This window comes from Dermochelys coriacea, chromosome 1 (assembly GCF_009764565.3).
Source record: "Dermochelys coriacea isolate rDerCor1 chromosome 1, rDerCor1.pri.v4, whole genome shotgun sequence".
In the NCBI taxonomy this organism is placed as follows: Eukaryota; Metazoa; Chordata; order Testudines; family Dermochelyidae; genus Dermochelys; species Dermochelys coriacea.
Window position 1 is genome coordinate 216,724,148 of NC_050068.2, and position 13,676 is coordinate 216,737,823.

At 45.9% G+C, this 13,676-nt stretch overlaps 1 protein-coding gene across 1 annotated transcript in view; it reads right to left on the minus strand.

The window, feature by feature from the left end:
• Positions 1-13,676, minus strand: part of LOC119860485 (scavenger receptor cysteine-rich type 1 protein M130-like) — a 1,081,813-nt gene that overhangs the window by 1,062,753 nt on the left and 5,384 nt on the right. The gene's annotated exons all lie outside the window — the stretch shown is intronic.

A 13,676-nucleotide genomic window follows, 5' to 3' on the forward strand; every position in this document is an offset into this window, starting at 1 on the left:
GCGGCGATTTGCCTGTATTGGGTACAAGTCACCTGTAATAACCGGCCAAGCCTAAGAAGGATTGAACCTGTTTCTTTGACTTTGGGACAGGCCACTTTTGGATAGCATCCACTTTGGCCTGTAGGGAGTTGATAGTTCCTTGACTCACCTGGTGTCCAAAGTAAGTCACTCTGTTTAGGCCTATTTGACACTTCTTAGCCTTAACAGTTAGTCCTGCCTCCCTTATGCGCTCGAAGACTTTTTGTAGATGGTCCAGGTGTTCTGCCCAGGAATCCAAAAATATGGCCACATCGTCAAGGTAGGCGACTGCATATTCTCCTAATCCCGCTAGGAGACCATCTACAAGTCTTTGGAAGGTGGCGGGTGCATTCCGCAGCCCGAAAGGGAGTACATTAAATTCATACAGCGCAATATGGGTGGTGAAGGCTGACCTTTCCTTGATGGATTCATCTAGCAGTACCTGCCAGTACCCCTTGGTTAAGTCCAAGGTAGAGATGAACCAGGCCCATCCCAGTTTCTCTAATAGTTCATCTGTGCGTGGCATTGGATAGTTGTCTGGATGAGTTACAGCATTTAGCTTATGGTAGTCCACACAAAAATGTATCTTCCCATCTGGTTTGGGAACTAGAACCACTGGAGATGCCCATGCACTGCCAGAGGGGCGGATTACCCCCATCTGTAACATATCCTGGATCTCCCGTTCTATAGCAGTTTTAGCTTGAGGAGACACCCAATAAGGTTGGACTTTAATTGGGTGAACATTACCTGTGTCAATGGAGTGGTGTGCTTGTTCAGTCAGTCCTGGAGTGGCTGAGAACGTCGGCGCATAGCTAGTGCACAGCTCCTTGATCTGCTGTTGCTGCATTCGCCCAAGGGTCATGGAGAGGTTCACCTCTTCCACGCCACCAGCACTTTTCCCTTCGTAGTAGACACCTTCAGGCCACTCAACGTCATCTCCTCCCTGGGCTGTAAACTGACAAACCTTGAATTCTCTGGAATAAAAGGGCTTTAGAGAATTAATATGGTTTACCTTTCGGTTGGAGGTGGGGAATGCTATGAGATAATTAACAGCTCCCAGGTGCTCCTGGACCGTGAATGGCCCTTCCCACGACGCTTCCATTTTATGGGCCTGGAGTGCCTTTAAGACCATGACCTGGTCTCCTATTTTGAAGGAACGCTCTCTGGCATGTTTATCATACCAGGCTTTTTGCTCTTTTTGAGCATCCTGTAGGTTCTTTTGCAAGGGCTCGAGAGGTTCGGAGAGTGTTTTGTAGGTTGGTTACAAAGTCCAGAATGTTAGTTCCTGGAGAAGGTGTAAATTCCTTCCATTGCTGCTTCACCAACTGTAATGGCCCCTTAAGCTTGCAGCCATATAAAAGTTCAAATGGTGAAAACCCTAAACTGGGATGTGGTACAGCTCTGTAGGCAAAGAGGAACTGCTGCAACACTAGGTCCCAATCATTGGAGTGCTCATTTACACATCATGGCCCCCAAAGTTCCATTAAACTTCTCCACCATGGCATTTGTTTGATGGTGGTAAGGAGTTCCATAGTTCCTGCCAGGAAATTAGTTCTTGCATCTGTGAGGATGTCAGAGGGCCAACCTACCCTGGCAAAAATGTCAGCTAGTGCCGGGCACACACTTTTAACACTGGTGTTGTTTAGAGCTACTGCTTCTGGCCATTGGGTGGCAAAAATCCATGAAAGTCAGTATGTACTACTTTCCTCTGGGCGTCTTTTTCGGAAAAGGACCCCGAATATCCACAGCTACTCGCTGAAATGGAACTTCAATGATGGGGAGTGGCTGGAGAGGAGCTTTGAGCTGGTCTTGGGGTTTTCCCACTTTTTGGCATACCTCACAAGACCGGACATAGGTAGAAACATCCTTGCCCATTCCCTCCCAGTGGAATGACTTCCCAAACGGTCTTTGGTCCTGTTCACCTCAGTATGGCCACTAGAATGATTGTGGGCTAAGCTCAAGAGCTTGACCCGGTACTTCGTTGGAACTACCAACTGTCTCTGAGGATGCCAGCCTTCCTGGTGTCCACCTGAAAGAGTTTCCTTGTATAAAAGTCCTCTTTCTACAACAAACCTGGATTGATTAGTATAGCTGAGAGGCGGTGGGTTGCTCCGGGCCACTGTCCATGCTCTCTGGAGGCTTTCATCTGCTTCCTGCTCATTCTGGAACGGTTCCCTTGATGCTGAAGAAATCAGTTCCTCATTGGATTGTGAGCCTATGCTTCATCTCTCTGGAATTGATGTAGGGGATGGGGCTGTTTCCGGTGACTGTGAACCGCTCTCCACTAGTGCACTATGTTGGGGTTAAGGCTCCGGCTGAACTTCTTGTATAGGGTTATCAGCTGCTGCCGGTTCAGGTTCAGTGAGGCCCTCTGGTGTAGGGGTTGCAAGTACTAAGTTCAGTGCTAGGAATGGGTCTGGTGCTAGTTGTTCTGCCGGTTCTGGTTCTGGGACTGGCTCTGTCTGGGTCTCTGGGACTGGATCCACTACTGCTGTTGCAGACATTGGCCTGCTGTCCGGGTCCATCACCTCTGACCGGGTCCTGGTAGAATTTTCCAGAACAGAGCTAGGCGTGATGGCTGGCTTAGCCTGGCTGTGGGTGACCATTTCCACCCTCTTGTCTATCTTCACACAATTGGTCAAGTCTTCCCCCAACAGCATGGGGATGGGATGTTCATCATAGACTGCAAAAGTCCACGTTCCTGATCAGCCCTTCTACTGGATGGGCAACTTGGCTGTAGGCAAATTGAAAGAGTTGGACTTGAAGGGTTAAATCGTCACTTGGATCTCTGGGTTGATTAAATTGGGATGCACTAAGGAAGCATGGATAGCCGACACTTGTGCTCCGGTGTCCCTCCAGGCGGTGATCTTCTTCCCACCCACGCTCACAGTTACCTCCCAGATACCCTAAGAGCAGAAGGAATCTGGGCCTAAGGACCTCTGGTGTGATTCTGGTGCAATGAACTGTAATCTGTTGGGGTTCTTGGGGCAGTTGGCCTTTACATGCCCCAGCTCGTTACATTTAAAACATCATCTAGCTGATGGGTCACTGTGGTGAGGGGGGTTGCTGGAGAATGGTGTGGCGGGACAATAAGGTGGCTGGAGGTTTCCTTGGGGGTAGGTGGGGCCTTGGGTAGGGTGTGGTCTGAAGTTGTCCCTTCTGGTATCTGTTCCCATTGCGACCAGTTTTTTTCTTTTCTGCCACCTCTACCCATTTGGCTCCAATCTCCCCTGCCTCGATTACAGTTTTGGGCTTCTCATCTAGGATGTATCTTTCTATTTCCTCAGGAACACGCTCTCAGAACTGCTCCATTTGCACTAGGAAGAGCAAATCTTCTGGAGATTTAACACTTACTCTTGATATCCAGGCATCCCAATATTTCACAATGTGGTAGGCATGTCGGGTAAATGACACATATGGTTTCCACCTTAGGGCTCTGAATCACTGACGGAAATGCTCAGGTGTTAGCCCCATTCTGACTCTTGCCTTGGTTTTAAAACAGTTCATACTGGTGCATTTGTTCCTTAGGCATTTCAGCCGCCACCTCAGCTAAGGGTCCACTGAGCTGCAGCCTCAGCTCTACCATGTATTGGTCTGTAGAGATGCTGTACCCAAGGCAAGCCCTTTTGAAGTTTTCTAAAAAGGCCTCAGTATCATCGCCTGCCTTGTATGTGGGGAACTTTCTGGGATGGGAAGTGGTACCCGGAGAAGAATTGCTAGGGTTTATTGGTATATTCTGCTGAGCCTTTGCCTTCTCCGTCTCCAGTGCATCCTTCCTCTCTTTTTTCTTCTCCTCCTCCACATGCTTCCTCTCTTTTTCCTTCTCCTCTATTTCTTTTTCTCTTGCCTCCATTTCCCTTCTGTGTGCAGCCTCCATTTCTCTTTCCCTGGCCGTGGGTGCATCCATCTCCATCTGTATTCATTCTGTCTGTCTGTCTTCCATGTTCCTTTTGTTTTTCCTCAGGCTCAAATCTGGCTAATTTCAGCTTTTGTTGAACCGTGGAGTCTGTCATCCTAACCTCTCTGTTTTTAACTAACTTTACACCCGAGAGTTAGAAAGAAAACAAAACAAAACAAAAAAAACTTGGCTTGTAAAATTTTGCTGTGCTGTCCGGATACCCAAGTTCTCCGATAGTGATTGTCAGCCTACAGAGAAATCCTTAAAAAAAACCCCAAAACCCTAACACCTTTGTCTCCAGGCAAATAGGCAGAAAACCCCTCTAGTTGCTCTTAGGTTAAAAAAAAAACAAAAACAAAAACCCCCACTTCTTGAGGTCTGTGAAGACTGGTGAATTTCCCTGCAGGAAGTTAACTACCCTGCCTTTAGGTAGAAAAAACTCCAGCTCACAAAAGACAATTCCCTTTTGTGTCTGCTCTGGCCCTCAAGCAGAGAAAAAAAAACCTCTAACTGCTTTCAGTTTAAAACCTGCTTTCCAGCAGTCCAAAGGGAAAAAAAATATTTCCTTTTCAAATCTGTGCTTCTGATTCAAAAAATCTCAAATTGATCTCAAAATGATTTCAAGTTAATCCCATCGGTCTGCCACCACGTCAAGGTTCCTTCCCCACTCTGAACTCTAGGGTACAGATGTGGGGACCTGCATGAAAACCTCCTAAGCTTACTTTTACCAGCTTAGGTTAAAACTTCCCCAAGGTACAAACTATTTTACCTTTTGCCCTTGGATTTATCACTGCCACCACCAAACGTCTAACAGGGATATAATTTGGAAAGAGTCCATTTGGAAACGTCTTTCCTCCCAAAATCCTCCCAAATCTTACACCCCCCTTCCTGGGAAGGTTTGATAAAAATCCTCACCAATTTGCATAGGTGAACACAGACTTAAACCCTTGGATCTTAAGAACAATGAAAAAACATTCAGTTTCATAAAAGAAGAATTTTAATAGAAGAAAAAATAAAAAGAATCACCTCTTTAAAATCAGGATGGCAAATACCTTACAGGGTAATTAGATTCAAAACATAGAGAATCCCTCTAGGTAAAACCTTAAGTTACAAAAAGACACAAAAACAGGAATATCCATTCCAATCAGCACAGCTTATTTTCTCAGCCATTTAAAGAAATTAGAATCTAACAAATATCTAGCTAGATTACTTACTAAGTTCTAAGACTCCATTCCTGTTCTGTCCCAGGCAAAAGCATCACACAGAGAGAGAGAGAGAGAGGCTTTGTTTCTCCCTCCCCCCAGCTTTTGAAAGTATCTTGTCTCCTCATTGGTCATTTTGGTCAGGTGTCAGCGAGGTTATCCTAGCTTCTTAACCCTTTACAGGTGAAAAGGTTTTTCCTCTGGCCAGGAGGGATTTGAAAGGTGTTTATCCTTCCCTTTATATTTATGACAGCAGCAGTACTGAAGAAAATGTTCTGGGGTTATATTGAATCACAGACTGAAATGGGTGATGCTGTTTTGAAAACAGAAAATTATTAACAGAATTGTCCCTATGTAAGACAGAGGAGGTAATTGCCCTGCTCTACTCAGCACAGCTGAGGCCTCAGCTGGAGCAGTGTGTCCAGTTTTGAGCTCTCTCTCTCTATGATGGGTAGGACAAGAAGTAATCCACTTAGATTGCAGCAAGGGAGAATCAGGTCAGTTATTAGGAAAAAACTTTCTCACTATAAAGAAAGTTAAGTACTGGAACAAGATACCAAGGGAGGTTGTAGAATCCCCGTCATTGGTGACTTTTAAGAACAAGTTAGACAAATATCTACCCGGGATGGACTAGGCATACTTAAAGCTGCCTTGGTGTGGGGGGATAGACTAGCTGACTTCATGAGATTCCTTCCAGTCCTACATTTCTATTTATTCCAAGGTTTTATAAGCTATTCAGACCGGCTGGTTTTTAAAAAAGTTTATCCATAGTAGATACTGTTTAACAGCCTCCTTAGTTACCAACAGACAGCAGAGTGGTTCATCCTCTTCCCATAGTATGAATACACATCCTACTTCTATCCAAAACCAGAAATGTTTATTGAACACCTCTGTCTTATTTGCATCATTATAAACTATAAACAATCTGAGTTACTATAGAAAATTCTTTCCTGGGTATCTGGCTGGTGAATCTTGCCCATATGCTCAGGGTTTAGCTGATTGCCATATTTGGGGTCGGGAAGGAATTTTCCTCCAGGGCAGATTGGAGAGGCCCTGGAGGTTTTTTGCCTTCCTCTGTAGCATGGGGCATGGTTGACTTGAGGGAGGCTTCTCTGCTCCTTGAAGTCGTTGAACCATGATTTAAGGACTTCAATAGCTCAGACATGGGTGAGGTTTTTCATAGGAGTGGGTGGGTGAGATTCTGTGGCCTGTGCTGTGCAGGAGGTCGGACTAGATGATCAGAATGGTCCCTTCTAACCTTAGTATCTATGAATCTATGAACTATATTAATATCTCTATTTGTAATGGGCCAACACCTTTGTTAGGATTTGTTTGTTTGTTTGTTTTTGCTCCTAAAATACTTTTAAAAATTCTCATTATTGTTCTTATCCCTGCCAAACATGTATTTTTCCCTGATAGCTTTAGCTTCCCTTGTCAATTTCTACATTTCATACCTTCTAATGTATTTTGATTGCTATTGAATTCCCCTCTCTCCATTTTTTGTACATTGTTTTTTTTAATTTCAAATTGCTGGCTGCACTGCCCCACTGTACCAGGACAGGCTTTTGGCCAAAGTTATAGGACAGTGGAATACCTAACTCCCTAAGGCTACTTTGTAATTTTCATCCTTCATTGGCTTTCTAGGACACATTGAGCTCCAGCTGGTTGGAGGGGACAGTGCCTGCTCAGGACGTGTGGAAGTAAAATATGGGGAGACACCTGGGCTATAATCTGGGATGCACACTTTGATCTCAAAGCTGCCAGTGTTATCCATAATGAATTACAGTGTGGAACAGCTCTATCTATCCCAGGAGGAGCTCATTTCAGAGAAGGACATGGACCAATGTGGACTGAGTGTGTAAGGAATGAGTCACACCTCGTGTACTGTCCCAGGATATCACACGGGAATCAGACGTGCTCCCATGCAAATGATGCTAGCGCCATGTGCTCACCTAAGAATATGGCACAATGTCTCTAAAATCCCAGTGTTGTGTATTCTAGAGTAGGGTGCAGCAATAAAATGATCTCACTCTATAGGGAGCTGGGATAATAGAGCTGCTATCAGCTTCTAGTAAAACCTAAACATGCAATATAATGGGAATAGGTTCAATCCCCACAACTGTACTTTTCTTTAATATTTGGTATAAAATATCTTAAATGCTCCCTCCCTAAACCCCTTATCCCTTCTCCCCAGGGCACACAGGGCTCCGGCTGGTGAATGGCAGCACAGCGTGCTCAGGGAGGGTGGAGATCCAGGTTCTTGGTGCCTGGGGAACCCTCTGTGTCATCAGGCGACTGCAGATTCGCTGAATCAGCCCCAGGAGGAGAGTATTTTGGGAAGGGAACTGGCTCTGTCTGGACAGACACATTTCACTGCAAAGGGACTGAAACCCATTTGGGCCATTGCCCTGTTACTGTCCTGGGTGCCGCTCAGTACTCACATGACAATGATGCTAGTGTGATTTGCTCAGGTAAGTGCAAGAGAGATGCTGGATTAAGGACACCTGCCCCTCAGTGTGTGACACTGCCCCCAGAGCAGGGAAAACTCAGGACACAGCAAGGGGAGGGAAGCTAGATCCTAAAGCACATATAATAATAGTAAATGTATTAAAGATAAAATTAAAGTAAATAATATCATCAGAAAAGAATAGTTGTGTTCTGGGAAAGCCCTGGATTCTCCAGTAAAAACATCAGCAACTCTGTCCTTACACAGGGCAGCAGAGCAGGGGCAGCACTTTTTCCTTCGGGTTACATAAATGAACCAATTCATTGTCCCCAGCCTTCTCCAATAGTAATTAGAGGGGAACTAGTAGTGACTTCCAATATGGAGGTTGCTTCACACTTTCTATTATAAAATATTCTTGGCACCTTCTTGAGAAACTCTCACACCTTCCTTGATTGCTGCAGCCTTTGCAATTTGGGAAGGGGTCAGTGCTGGGGCCAGCGAGGTGCCTTCTCCTTGTGCAGTGAGATTCCTTCCAGGTTTGGCTGAATTATAAACTGCTGAAAATCACCATATCCCTTCTCTCTCATGAATCCCTGAGTGTATTTCTGGTAACACAGAACAGAGAAAATAGTGCTTTCACTCACCTAGCTTTTTTTTTTTAAAAAAACACCTTTTTCACACTGTTCCAATTGAAAAAATGCAAAAGATCCCCCCAGCCCCTGCCCTGCTTTCTTACTTTTTTACTTTTTTTCTAACTTTTTACAGTGGAAGAAAAGATGAAAAAATAAAAAGGGGGAGGAAGTGGCAAACCGGTAAATCCAAAAACTGGAAAGGAAAATTGAATGTTTCTTTTCCCGAAAGTTGAAATGAATCAACATTTTAGTTAGAGTCAAAACAAAAATTTTCATTCCATTTCCACATGCCAGTATCTCAGATCTATTTAAAAATTGAAATACTGCATTCAAAGTACTTCACAGGAAAAAATTTGGGTTGTTGACTCACTCTAATAGTTACCTTTTATAAAAAATAAAATAAAAACAAATAAACAGCATTATTTAGTATAATTAGTCAAAGGCAAAGGCACAAGAATTAGAAAATACCAGAGTTAAGGTTCCTGTGTAATGTTAATTCAGCCCCCCAACTTCCCTCCCGTCTACATATACATGATACAGTCTAATTGTAGGCACACATCCTATTATTCTCACCTACCCACAGCTCTTGCCTCCTTCAGTACACTGAGAGGATGGTGCTCAGGGGATGGAGGAGCTGTTGAATATTTCTTTTTATCCTCATCATTCTACATGTGATCCAGGGCCTTATTCACTCTACATACCGTACAAACACTGCACTGAATACAGAATTATTAATTTCTTCATGGGCTTTTCTATGGTGCTTGTCACTGTAATATGAGACCTCACCACAAACAGTAATGAATTTCTCTTCATAACACCCCGGGAGACAGCAGACTCTTATGATGCCCATTTCAAAAGTGATTTAGGTATTTAGAAGCCCGAGAATAACATTTTCAAAAGTGCCTGAGTGACTTAGGGATTTAAATCCCATTTTCTCCAGTAATGTAGGAGCCTAAGAACCATGCAGCTTTCTCCCTCTTGCTGCCTAAGTCACTTCTGAAAATGGCACTTAGGCACCTACATCATTTAGCTGCTTTTGAAATTTTACATAGAATGATTAAAGCCGAAACTCCAAAGTTGGGGTGATTGGGCAGCAACCTGAGATGCTCAGGACCTGATTCTCCAGAGTACTCACCATTTCTGCAGAGCTTTATGTGTTCAAAGTACTGTCCAGACATTAATAAACCCTCACTAAACTCCAGGGAAGCAGGTGGTAAGTATTATTATTAGCTCCATTTTCCAAATGGTGAAACTGAGAGAGAAAAGCAAAGTGACTTGCCCAAGGCCACCCAGTGAGTCAGCAATGGAGACGGGATAAAACAAAGTGTTTTGACTCGCACCCCTGTGCTCGTTCCACCCGATCACACTGCCTGGCTGCAGAAGAGCTGAGCAGCCACATCTTGTCTTGACCCTAGCAGCAATTGCGAGTGCTCAGTACTTCTGCAAATCAGAACCCATAAAAACTGGCTTAAGAGACCTGCCCAGCATAACCTGTGAAGTCTGCAGCAGAGACAGGAATAGAACTGGTCTCTACTGAATTTCTGTCACTGCTCTTAACAAGATCATCCTAGTTCTTCCTGAGCTCCCCTGCTCATTCTCTACAGGCCTTCCTGTTTCTAAAGTGAATGTGGCAGGGGTTGAACAGGTAACAGCCTGAGGCTGCACAACCCCGATTTATCCATCCTGGGCACTGAAAGTGGCCAGGGCCTTTCAGGAAAAACAATTCACGAGAAAACTTCATTTTAATGGCAGCCAATCTGGTTCCCTTGTGGCTAAATGGAGCCCGTCTTATGGGTCTATAGATCTGTAGAGTTTTAAGACCCAAAGAGGCCATTGTGATCACCTGCTTCTCCCCTTACCAAAGGGACCCCTCCTGCTTAATGAAGTTTCAGTTCCCCTCTCTGCCCCATCTTCAGATCCATGTACAGAGTCTCCATAGAGCTTCTTGCCTGGCTGGAACTGGGATCCTTACAGAGAAACCTACTGCAGAAGCCCTGGATTTCAACTTTCTTCCTAATAATGGACACATAGCTTCTAGCACTGTCCCCCACAGAGCCCAGAGTCACTGGTGCCGTTACACAACATGACTAAGCCTATGTGGCCCTGCCCAGAACTCTCAACAGACGTCTACTCTCCTCTTTACAACTGATACCTTTGTACGTTGGGGGTAAAAAACCTCACAGTTCTCCTGCTTCTCACAGAGGCTGCTACCTGCATTCCTAACCGAATTCCCTGCAGCCCTGCCCTGCCTCTCCTAACTAGCTCCCCAGCCCAGATCCTGGTTCCCGGAGGGAACTGCTCAGCACATGAAGATGCTGATTTCTCCCAACAGTTGCTGGAAGGAGAATCCCTTCTAAGGAAAAGCACCTGGTCCCTTCCATACGAGCTCCATCTGCCGTGATCCCATCCGGCCTTCCTGAGGGGCTGTGGTGTCCAGTTATATCCATGAGCCTCCTCAGAAAGCCCCAGATTACTCTCTACCCTCACACTACACTAGTGGCATACCTAGGACAAGAAACCTGGGTGGACCCCAGCTTTTGGGGGGTGGGCAGTGACAGGAGGGGCAGAGGGAGGGGTGCAGGAGGAATCTGGTGCCCTAGTCAGGGGACAGGAGGGAGGGGGCTCTCCTCCCTCCATCCCTTCCAGCCGGCCCTTACCGCTCAGCAGACACCCAAAGCGGAGGCTGCCCGGGGCACACAGGCTACGGGACGTGCCTAGGGTAACCAGCTAGCAAATGTGAAAAATTGGACAGGTGGTGGGAGGTAATATGCGCCTATATAAGAAAAAGCCCCAAATATCAGGACTGTCCCTATAAAATGGGGACATCTGGTCACTTAGGCACACCCTTTGGGTGAAGCAGGGTCCCGCTGGGACTCAAGCTCCCCCCACCCTTCCCAACCCTGTCTCTGTGTCCGTCAGCCCAGTCACGTCCCTTTCCTTCCAAATCTGGAAGCTGCTGCCCAAGTCTCCAGCCCCAGCACTAGCCCAGCCCAGACCTGCCCCCACATGGCATGCCCCCACCTTCCCTGTGGGGCTAGTGCTGGGGCCAGAGACCAGGGAAGCAGTGCATGGCACCGGCAGGAGAGAGACACGGCCAGGCTGATGGATGCCAAGCCAGGGTTGGGAGTCCCAGCCTGTGGATTCGGGGGGCTCCAGCCCTGATTTGGGTGGGCCTGGATGCTAACTGGGTGGGCCACGACCAACCCATGGCTATATCCCTGCACTACACTAGCTGCATGCAGGCATTATCCTGGTCCAGTCTTAGGGCGAACTCCTGGCTCCGTTGAAATCAATGGAGGTTTTACCATTGCCTTCAGTGGGGCCAAGATTTCACTCTTAGTCTTGATATATTATTTGGTGACCAAGATCCGTGAGCTGTTCGCATCAGTGCACCTGTCAGGTTGCCATACTAGTACATACTGTACCTGACACAGCCAGTGGGTGTCCCCTGCACTGACTCTGCTGTTGTCTTTTAATACGTCAGTCTCTCCTGCCTGCACCTGTGTCTGAACTCGGTGAAAAGAAAAGGAGGACTTGTGGCACCTTAGAGACTAACAAATTTATTTGAGCATAAGCTTTTGTGAGCTACAGCTCACTTCATCAGATGCATTGGGTGGAAAATACAGAGGGGAGATTGATATACACACACAGAGAACATGAAACAATGGGTTTTATCATACACACTGTAAGGAGAGTGATCACTTAAGATGAGCCATCACCAGCAGCAGTGGGGGGAAAGGAGGAAAACCTTTCATGGTGACAAGCAAGGTAGGCTATTTCCAGCAGTTAACAAGAACATCTGAGGAACAGTGGGGGGTGGGGTGGGGGGGGAGAAATAACATGGGGAAATAGTTTTACTTTGTGTAATGACTCATCCATTCCCAGTCTCTATTCAAGCCTAAGTGAATTGTACCCAGTTTCCAAATTAATTCCAATTCAGCAGTCTCTCGTTGGAGTCTGTTTTTGAAGTTTTTTTGTTGAAGGATAGCCATCCTCAGGTCTGTATTCGAGTGACCGGAGAGATTGAAGTGTTCTCCAACTGGTTTTTGAATGTTCTAATTCTTGATGTCTGATTTGTGTCCATTTATTCTTTTACGTAGAGACTGTCCAGTTTGACCAATGTACATGGCAGAGGGGCATTGCTGGCACATGATGGCCTATATCACATTGGTAGATGCGCAGGTGAACAAGCCTCTGATATGTGGCTGATGTGATTAGGCCCTATGATGGTGTCCCTTGAGTAGATATGTGGACAGAGTTGGCACCGGGCTTTGTTGCAAGGATAGGTTCCTGGGTTAGTGGTTCTGTTGTGTGGTGTGTGGTTGCTGGTGAGTATTTGCTTCAGGTTGGGGGGCTGTCTGTAAGCAAGGACTGGCCTGTCTCCCAAGATCTGTGAGAGTGATGGGTCGTCCTTCAGGATAGGTTGTAGATCCTTGATGATGCATTGGAGAGGTTTTAGTTGGGGGCTGAAGGTGATGGCTAGTGGCGTTCTGTTGTTTTCTTTGTTGGGCCTGTCGTGTAGTAGGTGACTTCTGGGTACTCTTCTGGCTCTGTCAATCTGTTTCTTCACTTCAGCAGGTGGGTATTGTAGTTGTAAGAATGCATGATAGAGATCTTGTAGGTGTTTGTCTCTGTCTGAAGGGTTGGAGCAAATGCGGTTATATCGTAGAGCTTGCCTGTAGGCAATGGATCATGTGGTATGATCTGGATGAAAGCTAGAGGCATGTAGGTAGGAATAGCGGTCAGTAGGTTTCCGATATAGGGTGGTGTTTATGTGACCATCGCATATTAGTGCCGTAATGTCCAGGAAGTGGATCTTTTGTGTGGACTGGTCCAGGCTGAGGTTGATGGTGGGATGGAAATTGTTGAAATCATGGTGGAATTCCTCAAGGGCTTCTTTTCCATGGGTCCAGATGATGAAGATGTCATCAATGTAGCGCAAGTAGAGTAGGGGCATTAGGGGACGAGAGCTGAGGAAGCGTTGTTCTAAGTCAGCCATAAAAATGTTGGCATACTGTGGGGCCATGCGGGTACCCATCGCAGTGCCGCTGATTTGAAGGTATACATTGTCACCAAATGTGAAATAGTTATGGGTGAGGACAAAGTCACAAAGTTCAGCCACCAGGTTAGCCGTGACATTATCGGGGATACTGTCCCTGACGGCTTGTAGTCCATCTTTGTGTGGAATGTTGGTGTAGAGGCTTCTACATCCATAGTGGCCAGGATGGTGTTTTTAGGAAGATCACCAATGGACTGTTCACCTGCACATCTACCAATGTGATATATGCCATCATGTGCTGGCAATGCCCCTCTGCCATGTACATTGGTCAAACTGGACATTCTCTACGTAAAAGAATAAATGGACACAAATCAGACGTCAAGAATTATAACATTCAAAGACCAGTCGGAGAACACTTCAATCTCTCCGGTCTTATGCTCAAATAAATTTGTTAGTCTCTAAGGTGCCACAAGTACTCCTT